The 19,255-nt window shown below is 47.2% G+C and overlaps 1 non-coding gene across 1 annotated transcript; it reads left to right on the forward strand.

The window, feature by feature from the left end:
- Positions 1-1,946: 1,946 nt before the first annotated feature.
- trnal-uag (transfer RNA leucine (anticodon UAG)) lies at positions 1,947-2,029 on the forward strand. The gene has a single exon. It is a non-coding gene; the product is annotated as a tRNA-Leu (tRNA).
- Positions 2,030-19,255: the final 17,226 nt, after the last annotated feature.

Genomic DNA, 19,255 nt, shown 5'->3' on the forward strand with positions numbered 1-19,255 from the left:
CCCACCGCTGCCAGATATTGCGACATTAATAAATTTCGTCGCTTCAGCAACAGCAGTAAACCGTGCAGGGATGCAGGTTTTGTGTCACCTTTTCATTCAGTTGCTATTGACAGGCAGATCTGATTCGCAGAGTTTCCTCTGGTCCGTAAATTGGCCTAAGCCGCGCACCGAACACTGCAAACACCGTCACCCAACCAACTGAATTCAAACCGTTCACTCACTCGTCTCCACACCTGCTGCCTCTCAGTTATTCAGGTCTACACCATTTTTCCTTCTCCCATTTCTTGCAATCTATCGACCGCTGTCACTCTCGCACCCACCATCTCTCCGTCGCTTCCCCGTTCGCTCTTCCGAACTTGCCGGTTGAACAGCACCTCCCATTTGCTCCTGTGCTGCAATCCGATTAATTGAACACGAGTATCTTTTTTTCAATCTAACCAATCCAGACAGCGAAAGTTACATTCTGACATGGTTAAGAGAAGATGCATTCTGCAAAAGAAAAGGGTGGGGGAGGGGATCTGGACTCTGACTTCAGGATGAGAGTCAGATGTGTTTTTCATACCATCAGTCTGAGGAAGATGTGATCAGGAGGGCAAATTTTTTCTATTGTTCTCTCCTCTTATAGTTACGATAAATTTCAGGCTCAATGCGTCAGGTTTTTTTTATCACACTTCATTCTTTACTTACAGCAACTTCCTTCTTGCAATAAACACTAGAAACTGCAACACAACTTTCAAAACACTTTATTCGCACCAACATAAGCTGCAAATGCTGCAAACTTGCAGCAGCCTTGGCCTTCCCCTTTCTCTCAACGCATCCTGCAGCGCCGCCTCGCCAGCACCAGATGATGCTCTTGGCCTTTACACAAACGGGAATACCATCACACAAATCGGAACACCGTTACACAACACGGAGAACCTTAACACAACAGGAAACACATTACTCAATAGCGGACATCTTTACAAAGGACACAAAATCTCTAAACAACAGGGAGAATCTGTACACAACAGCGACCATCTTTACACAAGAGGGATCAATTTTATATAACAGGGAACATTTTTACACAACAGGGAATTTCTTTACACAGCAGAACGCACCTTCATGCAAGTCTCTCTCTTCATCTCAGTCTCCGTTTCCCTGGCTGTCTACCTCCCTCTCGGTTTCTCTCGCAGTCTCGGTTTTCCCTCAGTCTCTGTCTCTGCCTCGTGTTATTCGGAATGTCTGTCTGTCTCTTTCTCTTTGGTATCCGCAGTGTCTTTCTCTGTCCCTCCCTTTGTGTGGCCAGAAAGACCCTTGCCGGTTTTTTGTGTGTCATTTTTTGTCCGTCCCATTGTCGGTGGTGTAATACTGAGTGTCCTTGTGACATTGTGCAGCCAAGTTAGCCTGCAAACTCGGCTGCTGCGGGGTCCGGGTCTCTGGGCGGATTGAGGGCCGTTCTATAGTTTTCAACACAGCCTGGATGCTGAAATGTGTCTCGCTGACACACAGCACTGTGGGGCATCGGCATCTGAGCACCAGCCGGGATCCCGCACCAGCCGGCAGCAGAGTGGCGCAGCGGAAGCGTGCTGGGCCCATAACCCAGAGGTCGATGGATCGAAACCATCCTCTGCTAGTTGCGTTCTTATTTACACCAGCAATAAATTCCTCTATTGCTAGCCACAATCAAACGCATTTATTTTTATCACACTTTACTTACACCAACTTCCTGCTTGCAATACACAACAGGGATAAATTATGAATGAAATTTACAATGGGTGTGTTCCAGCAAACATCTATTTATTAGAGTTGCCCTGTGAAGACGTAGCTTCTTCTGATCTACTGGGTTGCATCAGAAGTGAGTTTGCCGTCCACGAATTTAATTTCCTCTTGTTTCCCCTGTTATTTGCAAGACCATGCCACATTTCAATCACCAGGTAATAGTTTCAGATTCCGTCACGTTTGGATGTGGTAGCGTGGCCGAGCGGTCTAAGGCTGCTGGATTTAGGCTCCAGTTTCTTCGGGGGCGTGGGTTCGAATCCCACCGCTGCCAGATATTGCGACATTAATAAATTTCGTCGCTTCAGCAACAGCAGTAAACCGTGCAGGGATGCCGGTTTTGTGTCACCTTTTCATTCAGTTGCTATTGACAGACAGATCTGATTCGCAGAGTTTCCTCTGGTCCGTACATTGGCCTGAGCCGCGCACCGAACACTACAAACACCGTCACCCAACCAAATGAATTCAGACCGTTCACTCACTCGTCTCCACACCTGCTGCCTCTCAGTTATTCAGGTATACACCATTTTTCTTTCTCCCATTTCTTGCAATCTATCGACCGCTGTCACTCTCGCACCCACCATCTCTCCGTGACTTCCCCGTTCGCTCTTCCGAACTTTCCGGTTGAACAGCACCTCCCATTTGCTCCTGTGCTGCAATCCGATTAATTGAACACGAGTATCTTTTTTTCAATCTAACCAATCCAGACAGCGAAAGTTACATTCTGACATGGTTAAGAGAAGATGCATTCTGCAAAAGAAAAGGGTGGGGGAGGGGATCTGGACTCTGACTTCAGGATGAGAGTCAGATGTGTTTTTCATACCATCAGTCTGAGGAAGATGTGATCAGGAGGGCAAATTTTTTCTATTGTTCTCTCCTCTTATAGTTACGATAAATTTCAGGCTCAATGCGTCAGGTTTTTTTTATCACACTTTATGCTTTACTTACAGCAACTTCCTTCTTGCAATGAACACTAGAAACTGCAGCACAACTTTCAAAACACTTTATTCGCACCAACATAAGCTGCAAATGCTGCAAGCTTGCAGCAGCCCTGGCCTTCCCCTTTCTCTCAACGCATCCTGCAGCGCCGCGTCGCCAGCACCAGATGGTGTTCTTGGCCTTTACACAAACGGGAATACCATCACACAAAACGGAACACCGTTACACAACACGGAGAACCTTTACACAACAGGAAACACATTACTCAATAGCGGACATCTTTACAAAGGACACAAAATCTCTAAACAACAGGGAGAATCTGTACACAACAGCGACCATCTTTACACAAGAGGGAACAATTTTATATAACAGGGAACATTTTTACACTACAGGGAATTTCTTTACACAGCCGAACGCACATTCATGCAAGTCTCTCTCTTCATCTCAGTCTCCGTTTCCCTCGCTGTCTACCTCCCTCTTGGTTTCTCTTGCAGTCTCGGTTTTCCCTCACTCTCTGTCTCTGCCTCGTGTTATTCGGAATGTCTGTCTGTCTCTTTCTCTTTGGTATCCGCAGTGTCTTTCTCTGTCCCTCCCTTTGTGTGGCCAGAAAGACCCTTGCCGGTTTTTTGTGTGTCATTTTTTGTCCGTCCCATTGTCGGTGGTGTAATACCGAGTGTCCTTGTGACATTGTGCAGCCAAGTTAGCCTGCAAACTCGGCTGCTGCGGGGTCCGGGTCTCTGGGCGGATTGAGGGCCGTTCTGTAGTTTTCAACACAGCCTGGATGCTGAAATGTGTCTCGCTAACACACAGCACTGTGGGGCATCGGAACCTGAGCACCAGCCGGGATCCCACATCAGCCGGCAGCAGAGTGGCGCAGCGGAAGCGTGCTGGGCCCATAACCCAGAGGTCGATGGATCGAAACCATCCTCTGCTAGTTGCGTTCTTATTTACACCAGCAATAAATTCCTCTATTGCTAGCCACAATCAAACGCATTTATTTTTATCACACTTTACTTACACCAACTTCCTGCTTGCAATACACAACAGGGATAAATTATGAATGGAATTTACAATGGGTGTGTTCCAGCAAACATCTATTTATTAGAGTTGCCCTGTGAAGACGTAGCTTCTTCTGATCTACTGGGTTGCATCAGAAGTGAGTTTGCCGTCCACGAATTTAATTTCCTCTTGTTTCCCCTGTTATTTGCAAGACCATGCCACATTTCTATCACCAGGTACTAGTTTCAGATTCCGTAAGGGTTGGATGTGGTAGCGTGGCCGAGCGGTCTAAGGCGCTGGATTAAGGCTCCAGTCTTTTCGGGGGCGTGGGTTCGAATCCCACCGCTGCCAGATATTTTCGACATTAATAAATTTCGTCGCTTACAGCAACAGCAGTAAACCATGCAGGTTTTGTGTCACCTTTTCATTCAGTTGCTATTGACAGGCAAATGTGATTCGCAGAGTTTCCTCTGGTCCGTACATTGGCCTGAGCCGCGCACCGAACACCACAAACACCGTCACCCAACCAACTGAATTCAGACCGTTCACTCACTCGTCTCCACACCTGCTGCCTCTCAGTTATTCAGGTATACACCATTTTTCTTTCTCCCATTTCTTGCAATCTATCGACCGCTGTCACTCTCGCACCCACCATCTCTCCGTCGCTTCCCCGTTCGCTCTTCCGAACTTGCCGGTTGAACAGCACCTCCCATTTGCTCCTGTGCTGCAATCCGATTAATTGAACACGAGTATCTTTTCAATCCAGACAGCGAAAGTTACATTCTGACATGGTTAAGAGAAGATGCATTCTGCAAAAGAAAAGGGTGGGGGAGGGGATCTGGACTCTGACTTCAGGATGAGAGTCAGATGTGTTTTTCATACCATCAGTCTGAGGAAGATGTGATCAGGAGGGCAAATTTTTTCTATTGTTCTCTCCTCTTATAGTTACGATAAATTTCAGGCTCAATGCGCAGTGTCTTTCTCTGTCCCTCCCTTTGTGTGGCCAGAAAGACCCTTGCCGGTTTTTTGTGTGTCATTTTTTGTCCGTCCCATTGTCGGTGGTGTAATACTGAGTGTCCTTGTGACATTGTGCAGCCAAGTTAGCCTGCAAACTCGGCTGCTGCGGGGTCCGGGTCTCTGGGCGGATTGAGGGCCGTTCTATAGTTTTCAACACAGCCTGGATGCTGAAATGTGTCTCGCTGACACACAGCACTGTGGGGCATCGGCATCTGAGCACCAGCCGGGATCCCGCACCAGCCGGCAGCAGAGTGGCGCAGCGGAAGCGTGCTGGGCCCATAACCCAGAGGTCGATGGATCGAAACCATCCTCTGCTAGTTGCGTTCTTATTTACACCAGCAATAAATTCCTCTATTGCTAGCCACAATCAAACGCATTTATTTTTATCACACTTTACTTACACCAACTTCCTGCTTGCAATACACAACAGGGATAAATTATGAATGAAATTTACAATGGGTGTGTTCCAGCAAACATCTATTTATTAGAGTTGCCCTGTGAAGACGTAGCTTCTTCTGATCTACTGGGTTGCATCAGAAGTGAGTTTGCCGTCCACGAATTTAATTTCCTCTTGTTTCCCCTGTTATTTGCAAGACCATGCCACATTTCAATCACCAGGTAATAGTTTCAAATTCCGTAACATTTGGATGTGGTAGCGTGGCCGAGCGGTCTAAGGCGCTGGACTAAGGCTTCAGTTTCTTCGGGGGCGTGGGTTCGAATCCCACCGCTGCCAGATATTGCGACATTAATAAATTTCGTCGCTTCAGCAACAGCAGTAAACCGTGCAGGGATGCAGGTTTTGTGTCACCTTTTCATTCAGTTGCTATTGACAGGCAGATCTGATTCGCAGAGTTTCCTCTGGTCCGTAAATTGGCCTAAGCCGCGCACCGAACACTGCAAACACCGTCACCCAACCAACTGAATTCAAACCGTTCACTCACTCGTCTCCACACCTGCTGCCTCTCAGTTATTCAGGTCTACACCATTTTTCCTTCTCCCATTTCTTGCAATCTATCGACCGCTGTCACTCTCGCACCCACCATCTCTCCGTCGCTTCCCCGTTCGCTCTTCCGAACTTGCCGGTTGAACAGCACCTCCCATTTGCTCCTGTGCTGCAATCCGATTAATTGAACACGAGTATCTTTTTTTCAATCTAACCAATCCAGACAGCGAAAGTTACATTCTGACATGGTTAAGAGAAGATGCATTCTGCAAAAGAAAAGGGTGGGGGAGGGGATCTGGACTCTGACTTCAGGATGAGAGTCAGATGTGTTTTTCATACCATCAGTCTGAGGAAGATGTGATCAGGAGGGCAAATTTTTTCTATTGTTCTCTCCTCTTATAGTTACGATAAATTTCAGGCTCAATGCGTCAGGTTTTTTTTATCACACTTCATTCTTTACTTACAGCAACTTCCTTCTTGCAATAAACACTAGAAACTGCAACACAACTTTCAAAACACTTTATTCGCACCAACATAAGCTGCAAATGCTGCAAACTTGCAGCAGCCTTGGCCTTCCCCTTTCTCTCAACGCATCCTGCAGCGCCGCCTCGCCAGCACCAGATGATGCTCTTGGCCTTTACACAAACGGGAATACCATCACACAAATCGGAACACCGTTACACAACACGGAGAACCTTAACACAACAGGAAACACATTACTCAATAGCGGACATCTTTACAAAGGACACAAAATCTCTAAACAACAGGGAGAATCTGTACACAACAGCGACCATCTTTACACAAGAGGGATCAATTTTATATAACAGGGAACATTTTTACACAACAGGGAATTTCTTTACACAGCAGAACGCACCTTCATGCAAGTCTCTCTCTTCATCTCAGTCTCCGTTTCCCTGGCTGTCTACCTCCCTCTCGGTTTCTCTCGCAGTCTCGGTTTTCCCTCAGTCTCTGTCTCTGCCTCGTGTTATTCGGAATGTCTGTCTGTCTCTTTCTCTTTGGTATCCGCAGTGTCTTTCTCTGTCCCTCCCTTTGTGTGGCCAGAAAGACCCTTGCCGGTTTTTTGTGTGTCATTTTTTGTCCGTCCCATTGTCGGTGGTGTAATACTGAGTGTCCTTGTGACATTGTGCAGCCAAGTTAGCCTGCAAACTCGGCTGCTGCGGGGTCCGGGTCTCTGGGCGGATTGAGGGCCGTTCTATAGTTTTCAACACAGCCTGGATGCTGAAATGTGTCTCGCTGACACACAGCACTGTGGGGCATCGGCATCTGAGCACCAGCCGGGATCCCGCACCAGCCGGCAGCAGAGTGGCGCAGCGGAAGCGTGCTGGGCCCATAACCCAGAGGTCGATGGATCGAAACCATCCTCTGCTAGTTGCGTTCTTATTTACACCAGCAATAAATTCCTCTATTGCTAGCCACAATCAAACGCATTTATTTTTATCACACTTTACTTACACCAACTTCCTGCTTGCAATACACAACAGGGATAAATTATGAATGGAATTTACAATGGGTGTGTTCCAGCAAACATCTATTTATTAGAGTTGCCCTGTGAAGACGTAGCTTCTTCTGATCTACTGGGTTGCATCAGAAGTGAGTTTGCCGTCCACGAATTTAATTTCCTCTTGTTTCCCCTGTTATTTGCAAGACCATGCCACATTTCTATCACCAGGTACTAGTTTCAGATTCCGTAAGGGTTGGATGTGGTAGCGTGGCCGAGCGGTCTAAGGCGCTGGATTAAGGCTCCAGTCTTTTCGGGGGCGTGGGTTCGAATCCCACCGCTGCCAGATATTTTCGACATTAATAAATTTCGTCGCTTACAGCAACAGCAGTAAACCATGCAGGTTTTGTGTCACCTTTTCATTCAGTTGCTATTGACAGGCAAATGTGATTCGCAGAGTTTCCTCTGGTCCGTACATTGGCCTGAGCCGCGCACCGAACACCACAAACACCGTCACCCAACCAACTGAATTCAGACCGTTCACTCACTCGTCTCCACACCTGCTGCCTCTCAGTTATTCAGGTATACACCATTTTTCTTTCTCCCATTTCTTGCAATCTATCGACCGCTGTCACTCTCGCACCCACCATCTCTCCGTCGCTTCCCCGTTCGCTCTTCCGAACTTGCCGGTTGAACAGCACCTCCCATTTGCTCCTGTGCTGCAATCCGATTAATTGAACACGAGTATCTTTTCAATCCAGACAGCGAAAGTTACATTCTGACATGGTTAAGAGAAGATGCATTCTGCAAAAGAAAAGGGTGGGGGAGGGGATCTGGACTCTGACTTCAGGATGAGAGTCAGATGTGTTTTTCATACCATCAGTCTGAGGAAGATGTGATCAGGAGGGCAAATTTTTTCTATTGTTCTCTCCTCTTATAGTTACGATAAATTTCAGGCTCAATGCGCAGTGTCTTTCTCTGTCCCTCCCTTTGTGTGGCCAGAAAGACCCTTGCCGGTTTTTTGTGTGTCATTTTTTGTCCGTCCCATTGTCGGTGGTGTAATACTGAGTGTCCTTGTGACATTGTGCAGCCAAGTTAGCCTGCAAACTCGGCTGCTGCGGGGTCCGGGTCTCTGGGCGGATTGAGGGCCGTTCTATAGTTTTCAACACAGCCTGGATGCTGAAATGTGTCTCGCTGACACACAGCACTGTGGGGCATCGGCATCTGAGCACCAGCCGGGATCCCGCACCAGCCGGCAGCAGAGTGGCGCAGCGGAAGCGTGCTGGGCCCATAACCCAGAGGTCGATGGATCGAAACCATCCTCTGCTAGTTGCGTTCTTATTTACACCAGCAATAAATTCCTCTATTGCTAGCCACAATCAAACGCATTTATTTTTATCACACTTTACTTACACCAACTTCCTGCTTGCAATACACAACAGGGATAAATTATGAATGAAATTTACAATGGGTGTGTTCCAGCAAACATCTATTTATTAGAGTTGCCCTGTGAAGACGTAGCTTCTTCTGATCTACTGGGTTGCATCAGAAGTGAGTTTGCCGTCCACGAATTTAATTTCCTCTTGTTTCCCCTGTTATTTGCAAGACCATGCCACATTTCAATCACCAGGTAATAGTTTCAAATTCCGTAACATTTGGATGTGGTAGCGTGGCCGAGCGGTCTAAGGCGCTGGACTAAGGCTTCAGTTTCTTCGGGGGCGTGGGTTCGAATCCCACCGCTGCCAGATATTGCGACATTAATAAATTTCGTCGCTTCAGCAACAGCAGTAAACCGTGCAGGGATGCAGGTTTTGTGTCACCTTTTCATTCAGTTGCTATTGACAGGCAGATCTGATTCGCAGAGTTTCCTCTGGTCCGTAAATTGGCCTAAGCCGCGCACCGAACACTGCAAACACCGTCACCCAACCAACTGAATTCAAACCGTTCACTCACTCGTCTCCACACCTGCTGCCTCTCAGTTATTCAGGTCTACACCATTTTTCCTTCTCCCATTTCTTGCAATCTATCGACCGCTGTCACTCTCGCACCCACCATCTCTCCGTCGCTTCCCCGTTCGCTCTTCCGAACTTGCCGGTTGAACAGCACCTCCCATTTGCTCCTGTGCTGCAATCCGATTAATTGAACACGAGTATCTTTTTTTCAATCTAACCAATCCAGACAGCGAAAGTTACATTCTGACATGGTTAAGAGAAGATGCATTCTGCAAAAGAAAAGGGTGGGGGAGGGGATCTGGACTCTGACTTCAGGATGAGAGTCAGATGTGTTTTTCATACCATCAGTCTGAGGAAGATGTGATCAGGAGGGCAAATTTTTTCTATTGTTCTCTCCTCTTATAGTTACGATAAATTTCAGGCTCAATGCGTCAGGTTTTTTTTATCACACTTCATTCTTTACTTACAGCAACTTCCTTCTTGCAATAAACACTAGAAACTGCAACACAACTTTCAAAACACTTTATTCGCACCAACATAAGCTGCAAATGCTGCAAACTTGCAGCAGCCTTGGCCTTCCCCTTTCTCTCAACGCATCCTGCAGCGCCGCCTCGCCAGCACCAGATGATGCTCTTGGCCTTTACACAAACGGGAATACCATCACACAAATCGGAACACCGTTACACAACACGGAGAACCTTAACACAACAGGAAACACATTACTCAATAGCGGACATCTTTACAAAGGACACAAAATCTCTAAACAACAGGGAGAATCTGTACACAACAGCGACCATCTTTACACAAGAGGGATCAATTTTATATAACAGGGAACATTTTTACACAACAGGGAATTTCTTTACACAGCAGAACGCACCTTCATGCAAGTCTCTCTCTTCATCTCAGTCTCCGTTTCCCTGGCTGTCTACCTCCCTCTCGGTTTCTCTCGCAGTCTCGGTTTTCCCTCAGTCTCTGTCTCTGCCTCGTGTTATTCGGAATGTCTGTCTGTCTCTTTCTCTTTGGTATCCGCAGTGTCTTTCTCTGTCCCTCCCTTTGTGTGGCCAGAAAGACCCTTGCCGGTTTTTTGTGTGTCATTTTTTGTCCGTCCCATTGTCGGTGGTGTAATACTGAGTGTCCTTGTGACATTGTGCAGCCAAGTTAGCCTGCAAACTCGGCTGCTGCGGGGTCCGGGTCTCTGGGCGGATTGAGGGCCGTTCTATAGTTTTCAACACAGCCTGGATGCTGAAATGTGTCTCGCTGACACACAGCACTGTGGGGCATCGGCATCTGAGCACCAGCCGGGATCCCGCACCAGCCGGCAGCAGAGTGGCGCAGCGGAAGCGTGCTGGGCCCATAACCCAGAGGTCGATGGATCGAAACCATCCTCTGCTAGTTGCGTTCTTATTTACACCAGCAATAAATTCCTCTATTGCTAGCCACAATCAAACGCATTTATTTTTATCACACTTTACTTACACCAACTTCCTGCTTGCAATACACAACAGGGATAAATTATGAATGGAATTTACAATGGGTGTGTTCCAGCAAACATCTATTTATTAGAGTTGCCCTGTGAAGACGTAGCTTCTTCTGATCTACTGGGTTGCATCAGAAGTGAGTTTGCCGTCCACGAATTTAATTTCCTCTTGTTTCCCCTGTTATTTGCAAGACCATGCCACATTTCTATCACCAGGTACTAGTTTCAGATTCCGTAAGGGTTGGATGTGGTAGCGTGGCCGAGCGGTCTAAGGCGCTGGATTAAGGCTCCAGTCTTTTCGGGGGCGTGGGTTCGAATCCCACCGCTGCCAGATATTTTCGACATTAATAAATTTCGTCGCTTACAGCAACAGCAGTAAACCATGCAGGTTTTGTGTCACCTTTTCATTCAGTTGCTATTGACAGGCAAATGTGATTCGCAGAGTTTCCTCTGGTCCGTACATTGGCCTGAGCCGCGCACCGAACACCACAAACACCGTCACCCAACCAACTGAATTCAGACCGTTCACTCACTCGTCTCCACACCTGCTGCCTCTCAGTTATTCAGGTATACACCATTTTTCTTTCTCCCATTTCTTGCAATCTATCGACCGCTGTCACTCTCGCACCCACCATCTCTCCGTCGCTTCCCCGTTCGCTCTTCCGAACTTGCCGGTTGAACAGCACCTCCCATTTGCTCCTGTGCTGCAATCCGATTAATTGAACACGAGTATCTTTTCAATCCAGACAGCGAAAGTTACATTCTGACATGGTTAAGAGAAGATGCATTCTGCAAAAGAAAAGGGTGGGGGAGGGGATCTGGACTCTGACTTCAGGATGAGAGTCAGATGTGTTTTTCATACCATCAGTCTGAGGAAGATGTGATCAGGAGGGCAAATTTTTTCTATTGTTCTCTCCTCTTATAGTTACGATAAATTTCAGGCTCAATGCGCAGTGTCTTTCTCTGTCCCTCCCTTTGTGTGGCCAGAAAGACCCTTGCCGGTTTTTTGTGTGTCATTTTTTGTCCGTCCCATTGTCGGTGGTGTAATACTGAGTGTCCTTGTGACATTGTGCAGCCAAGTTAGCCTGCAAACTCGGCTGCTGCGGGGTCCGGGTCTCTGGGCGGATTGAGGGCCGTTCTATAGTTTTCAACACAGCCTGGATGCTGAAATGTGTCTCGCTGACACACAGCACTGTGGGGCATCGGCATCTGAGCACCAGCCGGGATCCCGCACCAGCCGGCAGCAGAGTGGCGCAGCGGAAGCGTGCTGGGCCCATAACCCAGAGGTCGATGGATCGAAACCATCCTCTGCTAGTTGCGTTCTTATTTACACCAGCAATAAATTCCTCTATTGCTAGCCACAATCAAACGCATTTATTTTTATCACACTTTACTTACACCAACTTCCTGCTTGCAATACACAACAGGGATAAATTATGAATGAAATTTACAATGGGTGTGTTCCAGCAAACATCTATTTATTAGAGTTGCCCTGTGAAGACGTAGCTTCTTCTGATCTACTGGGTTGCATCAGAAGTGAGTTTGCCGTCCACGAATTTAATTTCCTCTTGTTTCCCCTGTTATTTGCAAGACCATGCCACATTTCAATCACCAGGTAATAGTTTCAAATTCCGTAACATTTGGATGTGGTAGCGTGGCCGAGCGGTCTAAGGCGCTGGACTAAGGCTTCAGTTTCTTCGGGGGCGTGGGTTCGAATCCCACCGCTGCCAGATATTGCGACATTAATAAATTTCGTCGCTTCAGCAACAGCAGTAAACCGTGCAGGGATGCAGGTTTTGTGTCACCTTTTCATTCAGTTGCTATTGACAGGCAGATCTGATTCGCAGAGTTTCCTCTGGTCCGTAAATTGGCCTAAGCCGCGCACCGAACACTGCAAACACCGTCACCCAACCAACTGAATTCAAACCGTTCACTCACTCGTCTCCACACCTGCTGCCTCTCAGTTATTCAGGTCTACACCATTTTTCCTTCTCCCATTTCTTGCAATCTATCGACCGCTGTCACTCTCGCACCCACCATCTCTCCGTCGCTTCCCCGTTCGCTCTTCCGAACTTGCCGGTTGAACAGCACCTCCCATTTGCTCCTGTGCTGCAATCCGATTAATTGAACACGAGTATCTTTTTTTCAATCTAACCAATCCAGACAGCGAAAGTTACATTCTGACATGGTTAAGAGAAGATGCATTCTGCAAAAGAAAAGGGTGGGGGAGGGGATCTGGACTCTGACTTCAGGATGAGAGTCAGATGTGTTTTTCATACCATCAGTCTGAGGAAGATGTGATCAGGAGGGCAAATTTTTTCTATTGTTCTCTCCTCTTATAGTTACGATAAATTTCAGGCTCAATGCGTCAGGTTTTTTTTATCACACTTCATTCTTTACTTACAGCAACTTCCTTCTTGCAATAAACACTAGAAACTGCAACACAACTTTCAAAACACTTTATTCGCACCAACATAAGCTGCAAATGCTGCAAACTTGCAGCAGCCTTGGCCTTCCCCTTTCTCTCAACGCATCCTGCAGCGCCGCGTCGCCAGCACCAGATGGTGTTCTTGGCCTTTACACAAACGGGAATACCATCACACAAAACGGAACACCGTTACACAACACGGAGAACCTTTACACAACAGGAAACACATTACTCAATAGCGGACATCTTTACAAAGGACACAAAATCTCTAAACAACAGGGAGAATCTGTACACAACAGCGACCATCTTTACACAAGAGGGAACAATTTTATATAACAGGGAACATTTTTACACTACAGGGAATTTCTTTACACAGCCGAACGCACATTCATGCAAGTCTCTCTCTTCATCTCAGTCTCCGTTTCCCTCGCTGTCTACCTCCCTCTTGGTTTCTCTTGCAGTCTCGGTTTTCCCTCACTCTCTGTCTCTGCCTCGTGTTATTCGGAATGTCTGTCTGTCTCTTTCTCTTTGGTATCCGCAGTGTCTTTCTCTGTCCCTCCCTTTGTGTGGCCAGAAAGACCCTTGCCGGTTTTTTGTGTGTCATTTTTTGTCCGTCCCATTGTCGGTGGTGTAATACCGAGTGTCCTTGTGACATTGTGCAGCCAAGTTAGCCTGCAAACTCGGCTGCTGCGGGGTCCGGGTCTCTGGGCGGATTGAGGGCCGTTCTGTAGTTTTCAACACAGCCTGGATGCTGAAATGTGTCTCGCTAACACACAGCACTGTGGGGCATCGGAACCTGAGCACCAGCCGGGATCCCACATCAGCCGGCAGCAGAGTGGCGCAGCGGAAGCGTGCTGGGCCCATAACCCAGAGGTCGATGGATCGAAACCATCCTCTGCTAGTTGCGTTCTTATTTACACCAGCAATAAATTCCTCTATTGCTAGCCACAATCAAACGCATTTATTTTTATCACACTTTACTTACACCAACTTCCTGCTTGCAATACACAACAGGGATAAATTATGAATGGAATTTACAATGGGTGTGTTCCAGCAAACATCTATTTATTAGAGTTGCCCTGTGAAGACGTAGCTTCTTCTGATCTACTGGGTTGCATCAGAAGTGAGTTTGCCGTCCACGAATTTAATTTCCTCTTGTTTCCCCTGTTATTTGCAAGACCATGCCACATTTCTATCACCAGGTACTAGTTTCAGATTCCGTAAGGGTTGGATGTGGTAGCGTGGCCGAGCGGTCTAAGGCGCTGGATTAAGGCTCCAGTCTTTTCGGGGGCGTGGGTTCGAATCCCACCGCTGCCAGATATTTTCGACATTAATAAATTTCGTCGCTTACAGCAACAGCAGTAAACCATGCAGGTTTTGTGTCACCTTTTCATTCAGTTGCTATTGACAGGCAAATGTGATTCGCAGAGTTTCCTCTGGTCCGTACATTGGCCTGAGCCGCGCACCGAACACCACAAACACCGTCACCCAACCAACTGAATTCAGACCGTTCACTCACTCGTCTCCACACCTGCTGCCTCTCAGTTATTCAGGTATACACCATTTTTCTTTCTCCCATTTCTTGCAATCTATCGACCGCTGTCACTCTCGCACCCACCATCTCTCCGTCGCTTCCCCGTTCGCTCTTCCGAACTTGCCGGTTGAACAGCACCTCCCATTTGCTCCTGTGCTGCAATCCGATTAATTGAACACGAGTATCTTTTCAATCCAGACAGCGAAAGTTACATTCTGACATGGTTAAGAGAAGATGCATTCTGCAAAAGAAAAGGGTGGGGGAGGGGATCTGGACTCTGACTTCAGGATGAGAGTCAGATGTGTTTTTCATACCATCAGTCTGAGGAAGATGTGATCAGGAGGGCAAATTTTTTCTATTGTTCTCTCCTCTTATAGTTACGATAAATTTCAGGCTCAATGCGTCAGGTTTTTTTTATCACACTTTATGCTTTACTTACAGCAACTTCCTTCTTGCAATAAACACTAGAAACTGCAGCACAACTTTCAAAACACTTTATTCGCACCAACATAAGCTGCAAATGCTGCAAGCTTGCAGCAGCCCTGGCCTTCCCCTTTCTCTCAACGCATCCTGCAGCGCCGCGTCGCCAGCACCAGATGGTGTTCTTGGCCTTTACACAAACGGGAATACCATCACACAAAACGGAACACCGTTACACAACACGGAGAACCTTTACACAACAGGAAACACATTACTCAATAGCGGACATCTTTACAAAGGACACAAAATCTCTAAACAACAGGGAGAATCTGTACACAACAGCGACCATCTTTACACAAGAGGGAACAATTTTATATAACAGGGAACATTTTTACACTACAGGGAATTTCTTTACACAGCAGAATGCACATTCATGCAAGTCTCTCTCTTCATCTCAGTCTCCGTTTCCCTCGCTGTCTACCTCCCTCTTGGTTTCTCTTGCAGTCTCGGTTTTCCCTCAGTCTCTGTCTCTGCCTCGTGTTATTCGGAATGTCTGTCTGTCTCTTTCTCTTTGGTATCCGCAGTGTCTTTCTCTGTCCCTCCCTTTGTGTGGCCAGAAAGACCCTTGCCGGTTGTTTGTGTGTCATTTTTTGTCCGTCCCATTGTCGGTGGTGTAATACCGAGTGTCCTTGTGACATTGTGCAGCCAAGTTAGCCTGCAAACTCGGCTGCTGCGGGGTTCGGGTCTTTGGGCGGATTGAGGGCCGTTCTATAGTTTTCAACACAGCCTGGATGCTGAAATGTGTCTCGCTGACACACAGCACTGTGGGGCATCGGAACCTGAGCACCAGCCGGGATCCCACACCAACCGGCAGCAGAGTGGCGCAGCGGAAGCGTGCTGGGCCCATAACCCAGAGGTCGATGGATCGAAACCATCCTCTGCTAATTGCGTTCTTATTTACACCAGCAATAAATTCCTCTATTACTAGCCACAATCAAACGCATTTATTTTTATCACACTTTACTTACACCAACTTCCTGCTTGCAATACACAACAGGGATAAATTATGAATGAAATTTACAATGGGTGTGTTCCAGCAAACATCGATTTATTAGAGTTGCCCTGTGAAGACGTAGCTCCTTCTGATCTACTGGGTTGCATCAGAAGTGAGTTTGCCGTCCACGAATTTAATTTCCTCTTGTTTCCCCTGGTATTTGCAAGACCATGCCACATTTCAATCACCAGGTAATAGTTTCAAATTCCGTTGTGTTTGGATGTGGTAGCGTGGCCGAGCGGTCTAAGGCGCTGGATTAAGGCTTCAGTCTCTTTGGGGGCGTGGGTTCGAATCCCACCTCTGCCAGATATTGCAACATTAATAAATTTTGTCTCTTCAGCAACAGCAGTAAACCGTGCAGGGATGCAGGTTTTGTGTCACCTTTTCATTCAGTTGCTATTGACAGGCAGATCTGATTCGCAGAGTTTCCTCTGGTCCGTACATTGGCCTGAGCCGCGCACCGAACACCACAAACACCGTCACCCAACCAACTGAATTCAGACCGTTCACTCACTCGTCTCCACACCTGCTGCCTCTCAGTTATTCAGGTATACACCATTTTTCATTCTCCCATTTCTTGCAATCCATCGACCGCTGTCACTCTCGCACCCACCATCTCTCCGTTGCTTCCCCGTTCGCTCTTCCGAACTTGCCGGTTGAACAGCACCTCCCATTTGCTCCTGTGCTGCAATCCGATTAATTGAACACGAGTATCTTTTTTTCAATCTAACCAATCCAGACAGCGAAAGTTACATTCTGACATGGTTAAGAGAAGATGCATTCTGCAAAAGGAAAGGGTGGGGGAGGGGATCTGGACTCTGACTTCAGGATGAGAGTCAGATGTGTTTTTCATACCATCAGCCTGAGGAAGATGTGATCAGGAGGGCAAATGTTTTCTATTGTTCTCTCCTCTTATAGTTACGATAAATTTCAGGCTCAATGCGTCAGGTTTTTTTTTATCACACTTTATGCTTTACTTACAGCAACTTCCTTCTTGCAATAAACACTAGAAACTACAACACAACTTTCAAAACACTTTATTCGCACCAACATAAGCTGCAAACGCTGCAAACTTGCAGCAGCCTTGGCCTTCCCCTTTCTCTCAACGCATCCTGCAGCGCCGCGTCGCCAGCACCAGATGATGCTGTTGGCCTTTACACAAACGGGAATACCATCACACAAAACGGAACACCGTTACACAACACGGAGAATCTTTACACAACAGGAAACACATTACTCAATAGCGGACATCTTTACAAAGGACACACAATCTCTAAACAACAGGGAGAATCTGTACACAACAGCGACCATCTTTACACAAGAGGGAACAATTTTATATAACAGGGAACATTTTTACACTACAGTGAATTTCTTTACACAGCAGAACGCACCTTCATGCAAGTCTCTCTCTTCATCTCAGTCTCCGTTTCCCTGGCTGTCTACCTCCCTCTCGGTTTCTCTCGCAGTCTCGGTTTTCCCTCAGTCTCTGTCTCTGCCTCGTGTTATTCGGAATGTCTGTCTGTCTCTTTCTCTTTGGTATCCGCAGTGTCTTTCTCTGTCCCTCCCTTTGTGTGGCCAGAAAGACCCTTGCCGGTTTTTTGTGTGTCATTTTTTGTCCGTCCCATTGTCGGTGGTGTAATACTGAGTGTCCTTGTGACATTGTGCAGCCAAGTTAGCCTGCAAACTCGGCTGCTGCGGGGTCCGGGTCTCTAGGCGGATTGAGGGCCGTTCTATGGTTTTCAACACAGCCTGGATGCTGAAATGTGTCTCGCTAACACACAGCACTGTGGGGCATCGGCACCTGAGCACCAGCCGGGATCCCACACCAACCGGCAGCAGAGTGGCACAGCGGAAGCGTGCTGGGCCCATAACCCAGAGGTCGATGGATCGAAACCATCCTTTGCTAGTTGCGTTCTTATTTACACCAGCAATAAATTCCTCTATTGCTACCCAGAATCAAACGCATTTATTTTTATCACACTTTACTTACACCAACTTCCTGCTTGCAATACACAACAGGGATAAATTATGAATGAAATTTACAATGGGTGTGTTCCAGCAAACATCTATTTATTAGAGTTGCCCTGTGAAGACGTAGCTTCTTCTGATCTACTGGGTTGCATCAGAAGTGAGTTTGCCGTCCACGAATTTAATTTCCTCTTGTTTCCCCTGGTATTTGCAAGACCACGCCACATTTCAATCACCAGGTACTAGTTTCAGATTCCGTAAGGTTTGGATGTGGTAGCGTGGCCGAGCGGTCTAAGGCGCTGGACTAAGGCTCCAGTCTCTTCGGTGGCGTGGGTTCGAATGCCACCGCTGCCAGATATTGCGTCATTAATAAATTTCGTCGCTTCAGCAACAGCAGTAAACCATGTAGGTTTTGTGTCACCTTTTCATTCAGTTGCTATTGACAGGCAGATCTGATTCGCAGAGTTTCCTCTGATCCGTACATTGACCTAAGCCGCGCACCGAACACTGCAAACACCGTCACCCAACCAACTGAATTCAGACCGTTCACTCACTCGTCTCCACACGTGCTGCCTATCAGTTATTCAGGAAAACACCATTTTTTTTTCTCGCATTTCTTGCAATCTATCGACCGCTGTCACTCTCGCACCCACCATCTCTCCGTGGTTTCCCCGTTCGCTCTTCCGAACTTGCCGGTTGAACAACACCTCCCATCTGCTCCTGTGCTGCAATCCGATTAATTGAACACGAGTATCTTTTTTTCAATCTAACACATCCAGACAGCGAAAGTTACATTCAGACATGGTTAAGAGAAGATGCATTCTGCAAAAGAAAAGGGTGGGGTAGGGGATCTGGACTCTGACTTCAGGATGAGAGTCAGATGTGTTTTTCATACCATCAGTCTGAGGAAGATGTGATTAGGAGGGCACATTTTTTCTATTGTTCTCTCCTCTTATAGTTACGATAAATTTCAGGCTCAATGCGTCAGGTAGTTGCGTTCTTATTTACATTGGGTCTGACTGGGGGAGGAGCTCTCATTGGACTGACTGAGGGAGGAGCTCTCATTGGACTGACTGAGGGAGGAGCTCTCATTGGGACTGACTGAGGGAGGAGCTCTCATTGGACTGACTGCGGGAGGAGCTCTCATTGGGACTGGCAGAGGGAAGAGCTCTCATTGGGACTGGCAGAGTGAGGAGCTCTCATTGGACTGACTGAGGGAGGAGCTCTCATTGGGACTGACTGGGGAGGAGCTCTCATTGGACTGACTGAGGGAGGAGATCTCATTGGGACTGACTGGGGTGGAGCTCTCA

This window comes from Somniosus microcephalus, unplaced genomic scaffold (assembly GCF_052327205.1).
Source record: "Somniosus microcephalus isolate GS21.2 unplaced genomic scaffold, FLI_Smic_1.0 unresolved_chr3, whole genome shotgun sequence".
NCBI classification, from domain to species: domain Eukaryota; kingdom Metazoa; phylum Chordata; class Chondrichthyes; order Squaliformes; family Somniosidae; genus Somniosus; species Somniosus microcephalus.